The sequence below is a fragment of the Maniola hyperantus genome, chromosome 20, assembly GCF_902806685.2.
Source record: "Maniola hyperantus chromosome 20, iAphHyp1.2, whole genome shotgun sequence".
Classification (NCBI taxonomy): Eukaryota; Metazoa; Arthropoda; class Insecta; order Lepidoptera; family Nymphalidae; genus Maniola; species Maniola hyperantus.
In genome coordinates, this window is record NC_048555.1 from 6,344,101 (window position 1) to 6,367,911 (window position 23,811).

At 38.7% G+C, this 23,811-nt stretch overlaps 1 long non-coding RNA gene across 1 annotated transcript; it reads left to right on the top strand.

The window, feature by feature from the left end:
- Positions 1-21,341: 21,341 nt before the first annotated feature.
- On the top strand, positions 21,342-23,586 carry LOC138403729 (uncharacterized). The gene is made up of 2 exons (XR_011237921.1): positions 21,342-21,429; positions 23,237-23,586. It is a non-coding gene; the product is annotated as an uncharacterized lncRNA (long non-coding RNA).
- Positions 23,587-23,811: the final 225 nt, after the last annotated feature.

Consider the following 23,811-nt stretch of genomic DNA (forward strand, 5'->3'; position numbering starts at 1 on the left):
TTATTGTGATTACGCCCCTAAACACAATCCAATACCAATCATCATTTAGTTAGTTAGTTTACTGATTCAGTATTTTTTCAAACCCGCAATGTATAGCGTGCGAAACAAACGCGGCATGACTCGAGTGGCATACTTACGCAACGTTCATTGATCTCTAGCGTCAGTCAGGTTATTTAATAAATAATAATCATCTTTATTTCAGACTAGCTGATGCCCGCGACTTCGTCCGCGTGGAATAGATTTTTAAAAATCCCGTGGGAACTATTTTGATTTTCCGGGATGAAAAGTCGCCTATATCACTCTCCATGTATTTATCTATACCCATGACAAAACATCACGTCAATCCGTTGCACCGTTGCGACGTGATTGAAGGACAAACCAACAAACCAAAACCAACAAACCAATAAACCAACAAACAAAACACTTTCGCAGTTATAATAAGGGTACTGATATTACATCCATTTTGTAGTAATAAAATTAATTGCTTAGGGGCATCCATAAATTACGTGAGGTGTTTTTTTGAATTTTCTGTCCTTCCCTCCCCCCCTGGTAAGATGTCGTGAGATTTTATTCAACCCCCTCCCCCATCCACGTGAGATTTTTCAAAATGTGGGTTTCTTACGTAAACGCGTTGGATACTTGAATGAAATTATTTTCTTTCGAACGAATTAGTGAATGATCTTAATCGTATTACGATTATGCTTAGGATTAAATCTTAATCATGTACAATCTGGATTAAATGGACCAAAATAGTACTTTTTTTTGTTTCAATCAGAAAAAAAATTGCGTGATATTTGCCGAGACCAAATATTTGCTCTCCAACGTAAGATTAGATGAGATTTGACTCGACCCCCTCCCCTCCTTAAACATCTCACGTAATTTGTGGACGCCCCCTGATGACTATACTAGCTTATGCTCGCGACTTCGTCCGCGTGGACTACACAAATTTCCAAGGGGTTGAATTTTTGAAAATCCTTTCTTAGCGGATGCCTACGTCATAATAGCTATCCGCATGCCAAATTTCAGCCCGATCCGTCCAGTAGTTTGAGCTGCGCGTTGATAGATCAGTCAGTCAGTCAGTCAGTCAGTCAGGTCACCTTTCCTTTTATATATTTAGATTAGTAAGTAGGCTCTTTTATGCACCATTTTATTTGTCTAGGAATTTACCACCCACGAGACACTGAGAGTGCATGTGCAAACCAACCCAGTGTCTCATAAATGGATTATCTAGTTTTTCAGATAAGGTTTTCAGAATACCGTTGGAACTACCTCAGATTCTGCTCATCACTGAAGCTGCTGTTTTTCTCATGATTGTATAAAAATCGTCGGTATGAGCCTTCGTAAACATCAGCGACCCACTGCAGAACCTCGGCAGCACCAGCCCCATCAGCACTCTGAATCCTTTATTGTATTGGACACGCAAGTCGTTGTAGGCCCTCTGCGTATAGAATAGAATAGAATAGAATGTTTTTTTATTCATGTAAACTTTTTAAAAGTGCTTATGAATAGTCAGGTTTAATTTACCACTGGTTCGGAATGCCGTTCCTACCGAGAAGAGACCAGCAGAAACTCGGCATTTAACATTGTAATTTTCACTTTACAATGTTATTATAACCGTACTATACAAGCCATTGCAGGCCCCGTGCATTGCGGAGCAAGTCAAATCCAAGCTTTATTATCGTTTACATAGTCGCGACTGTATAATATGCTTTTTTTAGGAGCATACTTTTAACACATTTTTTAACTTGTGTAAAGGCAAGTCTAAAATTGCTTGTGGAATTTATTATAAAAATATTACACTCATTCCCACAAATGACTTTCGCACCTTCCAGAGGCGGAGCGCAGGAGTAGCTAGCTTTATTTTGTTTCTAGTTTGCCTATCATGGAGATCACTGATTTTTTTGTAACTGTGAATGTTTTGTCGTACAAAAATTATATTATTGTAAATATATTGGGAAGCTACTATATGACACCCACAGGTTGCACGTGTAGAAAGTTTGGCAATATGCCTTAAAGAGAGTTATTTTTACTTGTTTGTTGCAACGTGCGAACCTACGGGCTACCATATTGCATCGGACCGCCATCGCCCTGCGCCCCCTCTCTATGTCCTTTATATCAGACATGTCCTCTGTAACAATATGCCCTAGATATTTAAACTTTGCGACTCTTTTTAGGGGGAGTCCGTTAAGGGTCACAGGAGGGATATCATCGGACGAGTTACCTTTACTCTTAAAAACTAGTAGTAGTGACTCAGCATACGACTCACAACTCTTGAGCAACATTCTAAGTGCGCTAATTGATTGACTCAGCAGAACCATATCGTCTGCATAACTTAAGTTATTAACCATAGTGCCATCAATCGAGCAGCCAATTCCGGTTCTGCAGAGTCCATCAATCAGCTGATCAATGTAGACATTAAACAGAGAGGGAGATGTTAGGCCACCCTGTCTAACTCCACACTCAAGGTGATATGCATCAGACAAAGCACCAGCCCATTTGACCCTGTTCGTTTGTGATCTATACCAGAACCTCAATATATTAACCAAATCTGATTGTACATTGAGGTCCCTTAACTTTACAGCTTTTCGTAACAAACAAGGTCAAATGCCTTAGTAAGATCGAGAAAAGTGGCATAGACAGGTGTCTTCCTGTCAGTATAGTATTTTACAGTCTGCTTGAGCGCTAGTATAGCAATTTCCGTGGTCCGGGATAATAAATTGCTTCTGAAGCCAAACTGTGCGTCGTTTAATTTTGTATATCCACAAAGCTGGCGGTCAAGCAGACCATCAAACACCTTCCCAAATATTGTGGCTAAGGTAATTGGGCTGTAATTACATTTATCTGCAATATCGCCCGTTTTATTTTTAACAACAGGCACAACTACACTGTCCATTAGGTCTGCAAGAAGGTATGAGTGTCGGATACAAAACGTATAAAACATCGCAAGAATCCGGTAAACGTGAGAACCAGCATGCAACAGTTGGTCCACACTCAGCTTATCATGTCCTGGAGCCCTTCCTCTCGCTAAGTTATTTATTTGCAATATATCGTAATAACCGAAAAGTTAGAGGTGCGTGCCTGAGATCAAACCTCCCTCCCTCTCGAAAGGAGCAGAGGAGCAATAAGTTTTAAAAAAGTACAATTTTAAACATGATTTTTAAACCAAATACTTACATACATTTTCATTTTCTTCCTTCTACGTCTTTAGAATAAGTACTTAATTCCTTATAATCCATACTTCTATACTCCATACTAATATTATAAATGCGTAAGTAAGTGTGTATGTCTGTCTGCTAGCTTTTCATGGCCTAACAGTTTAACCAATTTTGATGAAATTTGGTACAGAGTTAGCTGAGACATCCCGTGGAAGGATTGAAATGGACTACTTTTTATCCAGGAAAATCAAAGAGTACCCACTGGATTTTTAAAAACCCGTATTTTCAATTTTCAAAGTAAGAGGCTTATTTATGCCAAGTGGGGTATCACGATAATATGAACTATACATTTTAAAACAGATTTCTACTAATTTTTAAGCATAGTAGTTTTTGAGTTAGGCGTGCAAAATGTCGAAAAAATCTTGGGTACAGAACTCTTGGTGCCCGAGTCAGTCTCGAACTTGGGCGGTTTTTTTTACAATCCCGTGAGATATTTTTGATTTTCCAAGTTAAAAGTAAGCTATGTCTGTCATTGGGAATGTAGACTATCACTGTACTGTACCCAATTTTTGTCAAAATTCATCGGGTAGTGGATGGGCCAAGATAGACAGACGGACCGATTAAAGGACGGTACGGCTGGACAGATTATCTGTGGCTACCAGACATTGTAAACTTTGTCTCTGTCCCAGGTATGTCCTGGTAAATTCAGATTCCAACTCCTTAAACTGTGCTGCAGTGGTACTGCCTCATCTAAACGTGAGGACTAAGGATCTGTCGATTGTGTGATTGCGGCTATCAGGTATACACTCTGTCATGATACTCCAGCTTCCAACTCGTCAACCTGATACTGCAGTGGTACTGCTCATCTAAACCGTGAGGACTAAGGATCTGTCGATTGTGTGATTGCGGCTATCAGGTATAAACTCTTTCATGATACTCCAGCTTCCAACTCCTCACCTGATACTGCAGTGAGTACTACTCATCTAAACCGTGAGGACTAAGGATCTGTTGATTGTGAGTAGATATTGTAGCTACTAGACTAAAGTAGGTAACAATACTCCAGATTCCAACTCCTCACCTCATGCCCCTAATATATTAATCTGGCTGACGAAAGAAAAGACTGGAAAAGCGCGGCAAATTAAAAAATATCAGTATGGTAGCTCTGAAATTAGTGTGATAGACCTGCCCCCCAATTGTGTAAGAATAACCATTTCATCATCGCTATCGCAATCGTCAATAAATTCTGCCCTTTGATTGGCTGTGAAAAAATGTAAACAGCGAATCAAACAATCAAAGGGCAGAGATTTCTTGACGATTGCGATAGCGATGAAAATGGTGTAATCTTACACAATCGGGGGGCTGGAATAAACTAAGTAATTTGATCGAGCAGAAATAAAAATAAGTATTCTAAAGACAGGAAATAGTACATTACTGCACGAGACCGGGAAGTAAATGTTTTCTGGTCGAGTGTGAGAGACGGCCCGAGCCTTGGCGAGGGCGTCTATAACACGAGGCTAGAAATTAGCACTCCCAGTAGAAGCATGTAATAGTGCTTGTCAAAAATTAACCGAGTACCTATATGAAATGAAATTACCGTGGTCCGTACAAATTCAAACTTATGATATGTTTTTTTTTTTTTTTTTTTTTTTTTATTAACTATCAAATATTGAACATTTTACAAATACTTTTAACACAACAAAAAAACCACTAAGGTTTAGTATGTTGCTTATCATTCCGTCCATTAATCGATTTTGGGTATAGTGCTTCCATAAATAATATATACATTATGTATAGAGCACTAGCACTAGGGAGCGTTACATGATAATAATTTGTTATATTTAATTTTTCAAAAATGGGAATTGTTAATATTTGTTTTTGAAAGTATGATTTTAACTTGTGTTACAGTTAGTGTAAATCTCTATGGACTAAAATCGTAGTTTAAAATACGCCATAAAGTTAAAATGGCGCGTGAGAAGTCATTTTTACTTTGAACCAATCTACAGTGTATAATTTTTTAGAAAAAATAATTACTATTTGGTTTTGAGTCAACGTTCTATACCGTCACCACGCGCTTTTATCCCGGAAAATCAAAAAGTTTGCACGGGATTTTTAAAAAACCTAATTTCACGCGAACGAAGTCGCGGGCATCAGCTAGTACCAAATAAGTTACGAACACCACAGGGAAGGACTAAGTAAATAAAAAATCAAGAAAATTAATCATATTGCTTCTTTTATTAGGTATGTCTTAATAATATTTTTCGTACAGGGCTTTCTTTATTGTAAACTCTCTCAGCTGTACTGGAGCAATTTAACTACTTAATCCAGACTACAAACGTACCCAACAGCTTCGAGGAGTGAGAATACGATTTTCAAAACTGCTGCCGCGAGGAGGACCACCTTATCGCCCAACAGTCCCAGGACCGTTTTGACGGTTAAGCCTACGGTATCTGTAATGTCTTCTACAACTCCTGTAACACCTTCTAATACATTTGGTGTACAATCCATAGTTTGAATTATGCATACCAGCATAATAGCGGCTAAGATTATTACCTGCGAAATGAAATGAATATGTTACAAGATGTTACAACAAAAGTTAGATACCTAAGTACCTATAACTTAGAGTTTCCTAGTTAGGGTGGGGATCGAGGTTCGATTCCTGGCAAGCACCTCTTACTGTTCGGAGAATAGAATATAAAAGAATATATTTTATTCAAGTAGACTATATTACAAGTGCTTTTGAATCGTTAACTAGTATAATTTACCACTGGTTCGGAATGCTGTTCCTACCGAGAAGAACCAGCAAGAAACTCGGCGGTTGCTCTTTTAGTTTTGTCTCTTTTAGTCTTTTTCAGTTATGCAAGTTTTAAGCAATTGCTTTAACAGTGAAGGAAGACATCGTGAGTAAACCTGCTTGCTTGAGAGTTCTCCATAATGGCCTCAAAGATGTGTGAAGTCTGCCAATCCGCACTTGGCGAGCGTGTTAGAGTATGGCCAAACTTTGTCATTCCAAGATCCTGCTCAGTGGTGGGCCGGCGATTGGTTGATCATTATGATGAAGTAGGTATAGCAAGCCTAAATGCTTTAGGTACCACGTGGATTACGTAATACGCAATACTGACTGCATGAGTTCTTTTCGGTGTTTAAGAATCCGACAAGGAACCTTGCCTCCAGTCCGTCAGTTTGTTGTCACGCTATTTTAAAAATAAGGTATACTTACGAATTGTCATCATCATTAGCATCATCAACCGATAGACGTCCACTGCTGGACACACGCCACGGCCTTCCACCGCACCGCCTGAATCCAGCGGCTCCCTGCGACTCGTCTGATGTCGTCCGTCCACCTAGTGGGGGGTCTTTCAACACTGTGCGGACGGTGCGAGTTCGCCATTCCACAGTGAACATTAACAAGTATAATAGAACTAGCTGATGCCCGAGACTTCGTCCGCATGGATTTAGGTTTTCAAAAATCCCGTGGGAACTCTTTGATTTCCCGGGATAAATAGCCTATGTCCTTCCCCGGGATGCAAGCTATCTCTGTACCAAATTTCATCAAAATCGGTTGAACGGATGGGCCGTGAATGGCTAGCAGACAGACAGACAGACAGACAGACAGGCACACTTTCGCTTTTATTATATTAGTATGGATAATTAAAAGAGTAAGAACTTACCTTGGATGTCATGGTTGTACTGAAAACTGACAATGGTAACTATTAGGCGAAACTTTCCGACTTTATACTAATTTCTTATCAAAATATAATAAATGAAAATATTTATTGAAATGTCCTCCTTCTCCTATCATTTCAGGTTTTTGAATAGATACATCTGCATTTATATTTTATCTATTGCAGTCAAAATACAAAACCTGGTTTTCGATAAAACTTTTATGAATTCTACACGCTAATATTAGTGTTGATAGTGAATTTTTTAGTAAAGACAAAACTAGCATGTAAACCAAAACTATGCAAAACGCTAATCCATACTAATATTATTATAAATGCGAAAGTTTGTCTGTATGTCTGTCTGCTAGCTTTTAACGTCCTAACAGTTTAACCGGTGTTGATGCAATTTGATACAGAGTTAGCTTACATCCCGGGGAAGGACATCTACTTTTATTCCGGAAAATTAAAGAGTTCCCACGGGATTTTTAAAAACCCAAATCCGGATGAAGTCGCTGGCATCCTCCAGTTCTAAATAAATAAAAACCTAAAGGATAAACATCTTCGTATGATTATTAAGTCATCATCATCATCATCATCATCATCATCATCATCAGCCTGTGGACATCCACTGTTGGACATAGGCCTTCCCTAAAGAGCGCCACCACACCCGGTCCTTAGCCTTCCTCATCCAGCCACTTCCCGCCAGCCACTTTATATCGTCGGTCCATCGTGCTGGAGGGCGTCCCACACTACGCTTGCTTAAACGCGGTCTCCACTCAAGGACTTTCCGGCTCCAACGGCCATCGCCTCTACGACAGGCATGACCTGCCCACTGCCACTTCAGCTTGCTAATAGTTTGGGCTACGTCAGTGACCTTGGTTCTCCTGCGGATCTCCTCATTTCGGATCTTGTCCCTCAAGGAAACTCCTAACATAGCCCTCTCCATAGCTCGCTGAGCGACTTTGAATTTTTTACTGAGACTAATTAGTAAGGCCTTTTGCAGCAGGAAAATTTCTAATCTTATGAGAAACCTGAAATTTTACACGGACGAAGTCGCGGGCAAACTGCTAGTATTAGTATGGATTAGTATGAATGTCGAGGTAACTGTTTGCGTTTCTAGAAATTGCATGCCTATTAGATAGGTATGTAAATGAGGTTAAGTATTAGGTATAAGGTACTATATTGACTTTGGTATCATTTTATGACAGAATATAAAATGCCGATAACACAATTAACTGAACGGTAATGAGGCATTTTATCACTACCCGCGGTCATTACCTTCATACTTTGGAGAATTTCGATTACCTATTTACGTAAGTATTAGGACAATTTGCATACATTACTATTATCATAATTATTATTATGTTTTTCACTAATGTGAAATACATGGTATAATGAGTGTAGCTATAATTAGCTACACTATAATTGTAACTATAGAGTACTATCTACAACCTACTTTTAATTATTTTTCAGGAAAGCTACAAACTTAATCAATAAAAGTAAAAAAAAGCGGTAATAGCATAGCGTAGTGTTTAAGGCGTCCGCCTTCTTTTCGGAAGGTCGGGGGTTCGATCCCGGGCACGCACCTCTTACTTTTTGGAATTATTTGCGTTTTTAAAACAATTAAATATTAAATGCTTTTACGGCGAAGGAAAATCGTGAGGAAACCTGCATGCCTGAGAGTTCTACATGTTCTCAAAGGTGTGTGAATTCTGCAAATCCGAATTAGACCAGCGTGGCAAACCATGGCCTAAACCCTTCTCACTCTGAGAGGAAACCCGTTCTCTGTAGTGGGTCGGTAATGGATTTAATATGATAATGATGATGATGATGATTCCAACTACATAGAAGCGCGCGCACTCCGAAATTAATTCTACACCAGATTTTAATTGATTTGAACTCTTTAAGTATTTCAAAACGCACCGCAACTCACCGCACCGCAGTGCGTGCTCTCTCTTAGGAAACTTGTAACAAAATTTCGAGTCTTCGACGTCACTGGCAGGCGTCAAATGTACTTTCATTTGACGCTAGGTAGCCTATGAATCGACTATTTTTCTTTGATTTCACGTCACCCAATATTTGACATCCGTCGATTCAGAATCAAACCGAGAGTTACCTCACTCTAGTTCACTCTGTCATCGGTCTACAAATTTCTGCGCGAATCGCAACGCGTCTATTCTTTATACTAACTAGAACAAATCTGTGTCCCTCAGTTGCGTCGCAGCATACGCTCGTGGCATAATATGTCTGCCTCAACTGCACTGCCCTGCAAAATCTACAGTAACGCCAGCTGCGTCTCAGCATACGACCTCCCAAAACGCCCGAGCCGAGCGAGCACAACGCCTACAAACAATTATTGTAGGCGTTCCAATATATTCCTTGTGCCCATTATTATTGCTGCTGTAGATATAATTTTTACATAAAAAAAATATATTAAAAAAACCGACTTCCAAAACCACTACAAAGTAATAAATAACTTTGTTTCTACACGTGTATGTATGTTGAAGTCAGGCAAGGGTCACGCTTTGATTTCTAGTTTCTGTTGTTGTCGCCCGACTTCACACATACATACAGTATACACGAGTAGAAACAAAGTTATTTTTTACTTTGAAGTGGTTTTGGAAGTCGGTTTTTTTAATATTTTTTTTTATTTTAAGCTTTTTAGTGAGCAATGAGTACTTACTCATTGCTTGGTACCTAAAATATTAATTCACCAGCAAAACTTTCCAAATCAACACGGCTTAGGAGTTCAGTACCTTCCAGCATCAGGATTGAAGAGCTGAGACTTGGAATTCAATAACAAAGTCTATGCTCGGCATTTACAATGTTATTTCACCAGGAACAGTTCGTGAATCTCTATGGTTTAGGAGTGATGTACCATGCATCATCAGGTTTGAGGTGTTAAGACTTGGAGTGTAATCATAAAGCCGTTGCTTGATACCTAAAGTATTAATTGACCATCAGAAATTCCCGAATCCCCACGGCTTAGGAGTTCAGTACCTTGCAGCATCAGGATTAAGGAGTTGGAACCAGAAATTTTTATGAGACCACCACGGAAACATCCTCTGTTGATTAAAAAAAATTGCAAATCGGTTCAGAAACCTCTAAAAATCGATGTACATAGGTACCTACATAAAAAAACGGGCTGAATTGAGAACCACCTTTTTGGAAGTCGGTTAAAAATAGCGAGTAAACGAGCAGGCGGGTCATTTGCACACCAGAGGAACCGCCAATGCGTTGCCGGCCTTCCAGGAGTTTGTTGGTCCGCCCCCCTTGAACAACCCTATGTTATGTTATAATCTAATGGGAACACGGTAAAAGGGAGTTGATTCCACAATTTGCATGTGCGTGGAAAAAAGGATCTGGCACAACTGGCGGTCGAAGTGCACCCATGTGGTGAGGGTGAAATTGCTTACGGTGGTGTGCGGTGCGGTTGTAGAAAAAGGAGGGAGAATGAGATAAAACAGCTCTTCAAACAACAGAACTCCCCATTGTAAAATTAATTAGCAAACCATTACAATGTTATAATTAAAATATAATGTCGGGAAACATTATTTCCCTATCTGTCTCGACGCGTTTTCTGTACAGTAAGCAGACTTATGTTAATGTCGAATAAATAGAAACATAATTGTTCAATTAAGATATAATATACTTACACGAAACATGATTATGTCGTCTATACTTACTATAAATATGAGTATGTGTATAGAATATTATTATAAAAGACAACTGAAGCTAACGAGCCACACAGAAACTATAATATCTTAATTTGTGCAAATTAAATTTTAAAAGGACAGAAAAATGGTATCAAAGGTAAATGGTATTTTATAATAATTTGGAATTATTTGATTTTTTATATTTTTTTTTCATAGACTTAATGAAAAGTTAACATTTTACACCACACTTTTAGACCAAAGCTGCTTTTAGCTTTTATTGTTTGTTTTTAAGGACAATGGGCTAGATACAAGGACCTTGGTCCTCAAGAACGGCCACTTCCCTTTAGATTTTACTTAGACGAAACAAATCATAACAGTTTGACCCAAACTGGTCTGGCACGCGCTGGCTTTCTCTATATAATATTATGTCTCTATATCTCTATGATGTATTTCACGTATCGGAAGTGTGTGCATATTGCCCATTGTTCTACAAAATACATAAGTTATAAATATATATTACTAGCTTCTGCCCACGGCTTCGCCCGCGTGGCCTACACGAAACAAATGGCATTTTTTCAGAAACAAACATTATAACATCAGGACGCGCACCCTGAACAGCACCGAATAACACATATAACCTTCCAACCCCCATTTCATCTCTTGGGGGGATTTTCTCATAGTCGTTTCTTAGCTGACACCTAACCTCAAGAAAAAACCTACTTTCCAAATTTCAAGTTAATAATATCAATAATTTAAACTTTCCCATACAAACTTTCATCAACTATTTTACCACCCTTATGGGCGAATTTTTCAAAAATCCTGAAACACGTATTTCTTCATTTGTGACCGAGAACCCAAATACAAATTTTCATGCAAATAACTTGAAAAATGACGGACTTTCATACAAACTTACATCCCCCATTTAACCCACTTAGGGGTGGAATTTTGAAAAATCCTTTCTTAGAGGATACCTACTCTTTACAAAGAATAGACCCTCCAAATTTTATGTCTTTAGGACCAGCGTTTAGGCTGTGCGTTGATATATATGTCAGTCAGTCAGTCAGTTAGGACTTTGAGTTTTATATATATAGATATATATATATATTTATATACCTATTATTACTAAAGGAAAAAATTTGGAGTTGAGATATCAGCCAATCATGCTGGTCAAGCAACGTTGAGTTTAGTCACTAACTGGATGGGTGACCGACTTTGGAGGTCCGGTCTTTTTGTTTCCTCTCACTAATATCAACCGTAAAACCAAGAGTCGATAAATCACTTTCTTTTAGTCGAGTCTTAATAATGGAGAAAGATCTGGGAGCCTACCGCTTTATTATCACAAGAAAACTTATTTTTTTAAACAAACATAAATAGTAGGTACTTTTTAAATATCACATTACAATGAATATTTCGGTGTATCAAAAACCTAACCGGGTTTATCCGTGCACCGGCATTCCTTGTGCTCGCTCGTTGTTTATTAAATTACATTTTTAACACCCCTAACACTAAAATTGTTTCAAACTAATAACTACGAGAACCTAAGAATCCTAAAGTCTACTCTACTTGCTTAGTACTAATTATACATGACTTATAACTATTCTGATCAATGAAAAGGGGTGACAACCCCTAGCAATGAGGAATACGACACACAAGGACATTGACTTAAAACTTAATATTTTTTTAAGGTAACAGCTGTGTTCAGCGTTATTATGCTCATCTGCATGATCCATTCTTCAAAATGCGCTGTGTTGCCAACAAGCGATGACACAATAAATAAAAAAGATACAGGAGCCGTCGAACAAAATACTAGTGTTAACACCCAAGTTGAAGTTCATAATTATATTCAACAAAAAAGGGGTCTTTTAAATAAATTAATATTAGATTCATTAATAACCCTTTAAACTTGTATAACCAATTACAAATAACAATCCTTTCATAGATCAGTTATTATATTATACACCTTCCGTTTTAAGCACCAATAAATATTCTTAAATATCAAGGGGAGTTTTATTAAACACAGATTGAGTACTCCAAGGCCGATTTCTGATAATGTTAGGCTATGAGAGCCATTGTGATTAATGAAAATATGTCACCACCGTCATCAATGGGGAAAACGACACACACATACACCTTTATATCAGAGTGAACTAGAGCGATGGAGCTCTCGGGTTGCTCCTGAAACGGCATCTGTCAAATATTAAGTACAGTGCCCGGCAGAAAGTAACGTACACCAGCATTTAGAATGACATTTCGGCTTTGTAGAGCGTTGTCTCTGTCACTCAAACCTACATGACGTTTTGTCGGTCGAACGACAGAGAAAACGCTCTACAAATCTGCTATCTCCTTCTAAATGTCGATGTACATTACTTTCTGCCGCGTACTATATTTGAGCACTAGAGATGATGTGGAATCAAAGATTCAAAAATATAATCTAAATATATAAAAGGAAAAGGTGACTGACTGACTGACTGACTGACTGATCTATCAAAGTACAGCTTAAACTACTGGACGGATCGAGCTGAAATTTGGTATGCAGATAGCTATTATGACGTAGGCATCCGCTAAGAAAGTATTTTTGAAAATTCAACCCCTAAGGGGGTGAAATAGGGGTTTGAAATTTGTGTAGTCCACGCGGACGCGGAAGTCGCGAGCATAAGCTAGTATTCAATAATATTCAAAACTCTTTGCCATGCCGCGCTGCGCTGTCACGATAGCCCATATCACACCTAAGTAGTCGTTTCATAGCCTACATTTCTATATTTGACAGGTGAAGCCTCGAGGATTTGTTACAAGTTTTATAACTGTGCTCATATTAACTTGCTTTTTTTTAGGTAACTCTCTTCAGCGTCATTATGCTCGTGTTCATGATCCATTTTTCGGAATGCAATGTATTGCCTAGCCGCAATCCAAGCGGCGGCGGTTTAAGACGAAATACAGAAGACGTCACACAAACTACAGATGTTTATACCGCAGCTGTAGCTAACAGCAATGCACAAAACAACAATGCGAATCTTTTAGAATTATTGGGAATTATTCTCTAACCAAATATTACCTACAGTGTGAACCCATATATGTATGTCAGTTAGACAATAATATGATCACCTCCCTTTTTCAGCACCAATAAATATGATTACAAATATATTAATATAAGTTTTATTTATTTCTCAAATCGAGTCTAGGAACGACTTTGGCAATCTAAGATTTCTTATACATATATTTGAGTCCACGAGAGTCAAGTCACCTAATGGCCCGGCGGGTCACAACAAATTTGGTAACCATCACCGATATGGATTTTGATGGGTTCAGAGTATAGAGGGCAACTCTCTGAAGCTAAATATGCTACTCTGCCGCCGCCGGCCCTGAGTGGTTGTCATAAGTATTTATGGCGCCTGAAAGAGGTCTGATCGTTACCAAAAATTACATGATGGATATGGCTGTTGATGGTATAGAAAGTAAGTACTAGTTGTGCTCATGCAAACCTCATAAGGACTGATCACGATTCGGTTGCGTTTTCGAGCTATGCCCTTCCAAAGTACATGTAAAAATAAAAACGACGAGCAAAATGGCTGTTGCTCGTAGTAGAAAGTAAGTGCCTAGCCTTATACATGCAAATTATGTAAAACCTTACCAAAAATTTGGTTGCGTTATGGAGCAATGCTGATTCAAAAACTCTGCTTATATGGAGCTCAAAAAAAGACTTGAATGAATATGGCTGTTGATGGTGTAATAAGTAAGCTCTAGTTATGTTTACATAAAGTCCGTAAAGGCTGATCTAAGATTTGGTTGCGTTTTGGAGCTATGCATGTTCAAACATATTGTTAAAATAAAAATGATGAGGAATATGGCTGCTGATGGCATAGATAGAAAGTACTAGTCTTACACATACAAACTGTGTAAAAAATAATCAGAAATTGGGTTGCCTTTTGGAGCAATGCCGGTTCAAAAAATATTTGTAAAATCAAAATCGAAAATCGAGTTTTTGGTAATATAATAAAACCCTTCGTGTGTGAGTCCGACTCGCACTTTACCAGTTTTTATATTTTTATTATTTACTAGCTGATGCCCGCGACTTCGTCGGCGTGGATTTAGATTTTTACAATCCCGTGGGAACTTGATTATACGGGACAAAAAGTAGTCTATATTACTTTTCAGGTCTTTAACTAATACCCATGCAAAACATCACGTCAATCCGTTGCTTAGATGCGACGTGATTGAAGGACAAACTAATAAACCAACCAACCAACAAACAAACACACTTTCGCATTTATAATATGGGTATAATTCCCGCAAATTGCTCATGCGCGTGGTCGCCATTCTAGGGACGTCACCACTAGACTGAAGTTTCGAGCTGATGGTATATTTTTATGAGTGAGAACATGTCTCATTAACATATTTTTATATGTTAATGAGACATGTTCCAGCGCAATAGCAATTTGCGGGACTAATAGTGATGTACATACCAAAAATTGTAGAGTGGGCATTGGAACAGCTTATCTCTAATAGAGATTTCCTGTCTTCAAGAGATTAAGATAAGATTAATGTACTTAGATAATTATAAGTCGTATATTAAGGTCTTACGGCACGTACAATTATTTACAATAAATCCTTTGTTGTATGTTGTAAAACCAAGTACTTACTTATGGTCTAAGATCCGTTATTAGAAATATCTACTCTTATCTGTTATTTAATCATAATATAGAATACTAGCTTATGCTCGCGACTTGATCCGCGTAGGCTACATAAATTTCAAACCCCGATTTAACCCACTTAGGGATGGAATTTCGAAAAATCCTTTCTTAGTGGACTCGTTAAAATTTACAAAGAACACACCCTTTTTGTTTAACGCTGGGAAATGCGTTGTTTACGCATCCCCCCTCCTGAAAGCCATCCAGCTATCCAGCCAGCCAACCAACTGGAGGGGGAAGGTATGTGGGACCGGAATACCCACTAAAACCTAGCCGCGTGGCTGCGCGTCGCCTGGTGACTGGGTCACGGGAACGCCGAAGCAAACCGCCGCGACCCAGCCAGCGACATCCGCCGCCGCCCTCCACCGGGGACCCCGCTCGCGAGTTCCCCACACCGCACGTCCGAGGCGCACCGACGAAGTGCGTGCGCCTCCCGACCCGGGGACCCAACGGGCGACAACTGCAGACTCCGCGCACGTCGCCCGCGTGCCATCCTCCGCCTCGTCCACTGTGTCCTCTGCTAGTCAGAGGGACACGCGGAGAAACCTCCCCCCTGCCAGGCCATTAGCCATGGCCAAAGATAATATATTAAACAAGTATCTTTGGCCATGGCTAACAATATCCCCGAAGAGAGATTATATTAGCCATATTACCGGGGTGCACCGGCCCGAATACTGCTCTTCCCCTCGGATGCCCGATGCATCCAAAAGGGACACTGGGAGGTTACCTGGCTGGCACCCCTGTAAAGAACACACCCACCAAATTTTATGTCTCCAGGACCAGCGGTTTAGGCTATGCGCTGATTATTATGTAAGTCAGTCAATCAATCAATCAATCTCTCAAGATCAAGAAATCAATCTCTGGAAGTACCGTAAGTAAGAAGTTCACTAGTAGAAAGCTTCATTATTCCGGAGTGACATAGGCTGAATTTTATTTTCAAAATAAAAATAGAGATGTCTAAGAAAATTGTAATAAGCTACCCGTGCGAAGCTGGGGCGGGTCGCCTATTCTATGAAATGAAAATTGATGAGGTCATGGTGTTTTTTTTTTTAAGAATATTAGCCATTACCTATTCCCCTTTCCTCTCCAATTAAGCGTCAAGCTTGTGCTAGGAGTAGGTACGACAATAATGCAACGGGCGGGGTTTGAACCGTCGACCTTTCGGTTTTCTCCTATACCGGTTTAGCTATTGAGGCTCTATATAAATGTTAGAAAACGCATGGCAGGCGGGGCCAAGCTAATATACCTAAGTAGTTACTAGTTGGCTAAGTAGTGCCCCAGCCTATTAGCATTTTGTAACAATTAAAGGGAAGGGAGCCAGGTGTCTGGAGGGATTATGTGGAATGGAGTAGATCTTAAATAAACTGATTTGTAATTTGTCACTTCAAACTGTGTTCAAACATATAAGTAGATTGGGTAGATTTATATTATATTTTCGCACTCGAAGGTCTTAGAACACAAAATTCAGGCCGTTCGCCGGGGCAGCTAGTACCTAAGTATATTATAAAATCAAAGTTAATTTAATTCTATTTGTGAGTGATGTTATTGTTATTGCAGTTAGAATTTACCATAGGAATTTACAAGTGACTTTAATTTCTAACTGGGTAATTAATATGTTGATTCATCTCACAAACCTAAAACCCAAAACCTCTGCAAAACCCACATAAAACATTACACCCATACTTGACCAACTTTTAGCATACAATTTTAATATCATAAAATTACTATAGGGGACGAAGATAAAGTTTGTCATAATATCATACATATTTTTTTTACTCTCTTGTATTGTTAAGCTTTTGAACTTACCTACTGTAATTTGTTGCTTATCATAAAAAATATTATAAACTGCTTACAATAAATAACTTTTATTTTTTCTTGCTTATATTATAGACGACATAAACAATAAATCATCATCATCATCATCAACCAATAGACGTCCACTGCTGGACATAGGTCTCTTGTAGGGACTTCCACACGCCACGGTCTTGTGCCGTCTAGATCCAGCAACTCCCTGCGACTCGTCTGATGTCGTCCGTCCACCTAGTGGGGGGTCTTCCAACGCTGCGTCTTATGTCTTACGTCTCACTATGTGCCCTGCCCATTGCCACTACAGCTTCGCAACCCGTTGAGCTAAGTCGGTTACTCTAGTTCTCCTACGGATCTCCTCATTTCTGATTTGATCACGTAAAGAAACTCCAAGCATAGCTCTCTCCATCGCCCGCTGAGTGTCTCTGAGCTTTCTTATGAGGCCCATAGTTAGCGACCATGTCTCGGATCCATATGTCATCACTGGCAACACGCACTGTTCGAAGACTTTGGTCTTCAAGCTCTGAGGAATTTTGGACAAGAAGACATCTCGAAGCTTCCTGAATGCTGCCCAACCGAGTTGGATTCGGCGGTTGAGCTCTTTCTCGAAATTGGACCTACCCAACTGGATTGTGTGTCCTAGGTATACGCTTGACACTACTTCCTGGGACAAGTCCGTTCCAATCCAGAAGCTTAAAGATGTCCTCCAAAGCAGCGGTTATGAGCTTCGGGGAGATTACGTCTCCCTGTCGAACTCCCCGCTGCAATTGGATTGGTCTCGTAGTCTGGTCCTGTAAACGGACTGACATGGTTGCGTTTTCATACAAGCACTTCAGCGCTTGGATATACCGGTAGTCGATCCGGCATCTCTGTAAAGACCTTCAATACAGCCCAAGTTTCCACCGAATCGAAGGCCTTCTCATAGTCCACAAACGCCAAGCAAAGTGGCCGATTATACTCTTCAGTCGTCTGTTTAACCTGCCGCAGCGTATGGATGTGATCTATGGTACTGAAACCTTTTCGGAATCCGGTTTGTTCGGGAGGTTGGAAGTCGTCAAACCTACGAGCGAGACGATTCGTAATGACTCGAAAACAACTTATAGACATGGCTCGGCAGCGAGATGGGTCTATAATTCTTCAGCAGGGTATTATCACCCTTTTTGAAGAACAGCACCACCACGCTCCTGTGCCACGCCTCTGGCGTTACGCCCTCGTGAATGACGGAATTGAACAATCGCTGAAGGACCTTAAGTACCGGTTTTCCACCCGCTTTCAGGAGTTCTGCTGTGATTCCGTCATCACCTGGTGCCTTGTTGTTCTTGAGTTGTTTGAGAGCCATACTAATCTCGTATAGGCTGACGTCCGGGATATCTTCGGTATAGTGTCATAAATAATTACAAAAAATAAAAAAGCAATCACCCAACTGGATTTGAACTCACGGCATCTCTATGAAACTCAACACTATTACCACTCGGCTACCTGAACTACTACAAATATCGTGAAATTTGCAACCTTATACCACACGAGTACGTGTGCTTATACTACTGGTAAGGTTGTAGATAACCTTAGTAGGTGTGAGTGAGTGTATCTTATATCGGATAGCATCGCGTCGCATCTTTGTGTGTTATGCTTACGCGCGCATTAGTATGCTATGGTCAGCGAATGATTTTACTGTGTGTACCCAGTGACACTCACGTCAACAAGACGAAACTGGTGACGTATCATTTATCAAAATCGATCAAGCCGTTGAGTAGTTACAAGTGGACATAGGAACGAACCGACATACCTACTACATACATACAATATAGGTCAAACACATAACCCTCCTATGGGCTTCGCCGCATTCGGGTAAACACTACTAATATGAGGCCAATGGGTAGGGCACATAGTTTGTAAAACCGATAAACGTTGGGGTCCCAAGGTACTGGAATGGCGACCTCGCACCGGAAGACACAGTATTGTAAGACCCCCTGCTAGGTGAACAGATGACATCAGACTAGTCGCAGGGAGCCGCTGGGTTCAGGCGGCGCAAGACCGTGGCATGTGGAAGTTCCTACAAGAGACCTATGTCCAGGAGTGGACATCTATCGGTTGTTGTTGATGATGATGATATAAATGATATACGAGAATGTATATTGCTGTATATATTTTTAATAAATAAATTTTTGTAGGTTTCATAACCTTAATGTAAAACCATAATGTATGTACCACTTACACTCACAGCATATTTTGTAATAATATCCTAAGTAGCAATATCTTTGATTGCTTGCAACAGCAGCGAAATTATGTGTGCGTCTTCTGCACCAACATCCTCGTCTACACCGACCCCAATGCCTACCGGTGCACCATGCAGGATCTGAATTATGCATACGATAATACCGAAGAATATAGCATAATACCGAAGAGATCTATTTAATAAAATAAAAGTATGTCATGAAAAACAAGACTTACGTCAATTATTGGTCGTTCGCTATGGTCGGAGCGTAGCGAACAATACAAAGAACTACGTAGAGTTGTTTCCCGTTGAGTCACACCCCCGTGTGGAACACTGTGACTCAACGGGATTTTTTTTAAATTGTTGTCCCGTTGAGTCACACCTACATATTGCGTGTGCACTTTTCCGGGATGTCATTTATTTTCAAGACGGACATGAACTTTTTACAAAATATTAGACATGGGTGTCGTTTTCAGGGTTTTCCAGGATGCTGATTTTGATAGTGACATTTATTTTCAAATCCAAGATGGCGGACATGGACTTTTTACAAAAAATAGACATGGGTGTCGTTTTCAGGGTGTTCGATGACGCTGAATTTGATGATGACATTTATTTTCAAATCCAAGATGGCGGACATGGATTTTTACAAATAATAGACATGGGTGTCGTTTTCAGGGTTTTGGAGGATGCTGAATTCGATGATGACATTTATCTTCAAATCCAAGATGGCGGACATGGACTTTTTACCAAAAATAGACATGCCGATAACACAATTAATTGAGCGGTAATGAGGCCTTATTTATCACTACCAATGTTAGTTAAGCGGTCATTACCTTCATACTTTGGAGAATTTCGATTAAGTACCTATTTACGTAATCGGACAATTTGCATACATTACTATTATCATATTATTATGTTGTTCACATTATAGCTACACACATAATTATACCTATAGAGTATCTACAACCTAATTTTAATTATTTTTAGGACAGCTACAAACTTAATCACTAAAAGTTTAAAAAAAGTAGTGTAAGTTTGTATAGTAAAGCGGTAATAGCCTAGTGTTTATGGCATTGGCCTTCTTTTCGGGAGGTCGGAGGTTCGATCCCGGGAACGCACCTCTAACTTTTCGGAGTTATTTGCGTTTTTAAAACGATTAATATCACTTGCTTTAGCGGTGGTTATCGAGTTTAATGTTTGAGTTTGCATGCCTAAGAGTTTTACATGTTCTCAAAGGTGTGTGAATTCTGCAAATCCGCATTAGGTCAGCAAACTATGGCTTAAACCCTTCTCACTCTGAGAGGAGACCCGTGCTCTGTAGTGGATCGGTAATGGGTTGAACATGATGATGATGATAGTAAAGGTTGACAAATTTTTTTTTTGTATAAAGTCGCAGTTGATTTGTGAATAATATACCTACCTGTTGTTAATTTCTTAAGTTCTCATGTAAGTGAATCTATATTCTAAGTGAGAATAAAGATTTTTTTAACCGTAAAATAGGTTTTCAGGGTTCTACGTCGTACTTGTATGTAACGACGTTAATTCGTGTCATCGCACATCGAGCGTACAACTACGCGAGCGTGCACCTACATTGAGCAATGAGTATCTTGGAGTAAGTAAATCGTGGAGTAAGTACTTAATTCAAGAGCATAGTTTATTGTCCGTTGTAGCAGAGATAATATATTAACAAGGTTGTAGTTACTCAAGGACGTAGGTCAAGGCTCAAGATCTACCTACCTGCCAAATTTCATGATTCTAGGTCAACGGGAAGTACTCTGTAGGTTTCTTGACAGACAGACGGACAGACAGACAGACAGACAGGCAGACAGACAGACAACAAAGTGATCCTATAAGGGTTCCGTTTTTCCTTTTGAGGTACGGAACCCTAAAAAGGAGGGTGGAATGAGGTCAAAGAGCACTTCAGAGAACTCTCCATTATAAAATTAAGTAGCAAACCATACATAAACATTAAAATATAATGTCGGGAAACATTATTTTACTATCTGTCTCGACGTCTTTTCTCTACAGTAAGCAGACTTATGTTAATGTCGAGTAAATAGAAACATAATAGTTCAATTAAGATATAATATACTTACACGAAACATGATTATGTCGTCTATACTTACTATAAATATGAGTATGTGTATACAATATTATTATAAAAGACAGCAGAAGCTAACGAGCCATACAGAAAATATAATATCTTAAATTGTGCAATTTAAATTTTAAAAGAACAGAAAAATGGTATCAAAGGTAAATGGAAATTTAATAATTTTAAATTCTTAGATTTTTTATATTTTTTCATACACTAACACAACGAAGTGATTCTATAAGGGTTCCGTTTTTCCTTTTGAGGTACGGAACCCTAAAAACGATATCAATCATAATAAATGGCTTTAAATTTAGCAAAAAATTACATAAAATAAAAAATAAATTTTTATGTAATTTTCTGCTAAATTAAAAGCCATTTATTATGATTGATATCGTTTCTTATTTCTGTCCATATTACAGGATGCTCATAAAAAGTCATATTCAAACTGTCATAACTTCTAAACTATTTGATTAATAGCTTTCATTTTGGTGTTTATTTTTAGGAAATATTTTGTTCTATCCAAAGCATGCAAAAAACAAGCAGGTTAATTGCCTAGTTTTCACAAAAATCTTAAAAAAAAAAAATGAACCTAACTTTCACCATGTTTTTTACGGTTTACAATTTTTTCTGTATCTTAATGACAAAATTAGTCAATATTTGTAACATTAATTTGTGGGGTAGGTACATTTTAGTTATCGAAAAAAACTAGTTTTGTGTCTATAGGACTGCCACATCATGAGAAATTGCTAAATAAATCCAAGTAACCTTGCTTAGTCGAAATTAAAATTAAAATGGCTGCCATTTCCACAAAAATGATTTAAAAAAAATGATTTGTCGATAAAATTGACCGACATCGGTAACCAGACACACTGTATACACTACATTTAAACGCCCCTAACACTAAAATTGTTGCAAAGTCATAACTACGAGTACCTAAGAATCCTTAAGTCTGTACTACTTGCTTAGTACTAATTATACATGACCTTATAACTATTCTGAGCAATGAGGAATACGACACACACGGACATTGACTTAAACTTATTTTTTTAAGGTAACAGCTGTCTTCAGCGTTATTTTGCTCGTCTGCATGATCCATTCTTCAAAATGCGCTGTGTTGCCAACAAGCGACGACACAATTAAAAAAGATACAGGAGACGTCGAACAAAGTACTAATGTTAACACCCAAGTTGAAGTTCATAATTATATTCAACAAAAAAGGGGTCTTTTAAATAAATTAATATTAGATTCATTAATAACCCTTTAAACTTTTATAACCAATTACAAATAACAATCCTTTCATAGATCAGTTATATATTATACACCTTCCGTTTTAAGCACCAATAAATGTTCTTAAATATCAAGGGGAGTTTTATTAAACACAGATTGAGTACTCCAAGGCCGATTTCTAATATGTTAGGCTATGAGAGCCATTGTGATTAATGAAAATATGTCACCACCGTCAGCAATGGGGAAAACGACACACACATACACCTTTATATCAGAGTGAACTAGAGCGATGGAGCTCTCGGTTTGCTCCTGAAATGGCATCTGTCAAATATTAAGTACAGTGCGCGGCAGAAAGTAATGTACACCGACATTTAGAATGACATTTCGGCTTTGTAGAGCGTTGTCTCTGTCACTCATACCTACATGACGTTTTGTCGGTCTCAACGAAATAGAAAACGCTCTACAAATCTGCAATCTCCTTCTAAATGTCGATGTGATGTGATGTCTTTCTGCCGCGTACTATATTTGAGCACTAGAGATGATGTGGAATCAAAGATTAAAAAATATAATATTCAATAATATTCAAAACTCTTTGCCATGCCGCGCTGCGCTGTCACGATAGCCCATATCACACACCTAAGTAGTCGTTTCATAGCCTACATTTCTACATTTGGCAGGTGAAGCCTCGAGGATTTGTTACAAGTTTCATAACTGTGCTCATATTCACTTATTTTTTTTTAGGTAACTCTCTTCAGCGTCATTATGCTCGTGTTCATGATCCATTCTTCGGAATGCAATATATTGCCAAGCCACTATCCAAGCGGCGACGGTTCAAGACAAAATACAGAAGACGTCAATCAAAATACACGTGTTGAAACCTCAGCTTTAGCTAACAGCAATGCAGAAAACAGCAATTTCAATCTTTTAAAACTATTAGGAATTGTCGTTTAATCAAATAATACCTACAGTGTGAACCCACTCCTTTCATATATGTATGTCAGTTTACACAATATGATCACCTCCCGTTTTCAGCACCAGTAAATATTATTACAAATATATTAATAAAAGTTTTATTTATTTCTCAAATCGAATCTAGGAAAACATTTTTTTGGCAATCTAAGATATCTCATATTACATTTGAGGCCTCGAGAGTAACTGCCGTGCTCAGAGTCGCTTAATCGTTACTTAAGTTTAGTTAAAACGAGACAGAGCTATATCTCTCACATAAATCTGTCTCGTTTTTTAAGTGCGGCTGTTTGTCACCTAGCTGATGTTTTCTCAATAGTATTTCTTTAGAAGCTATAAGTATAACAGCA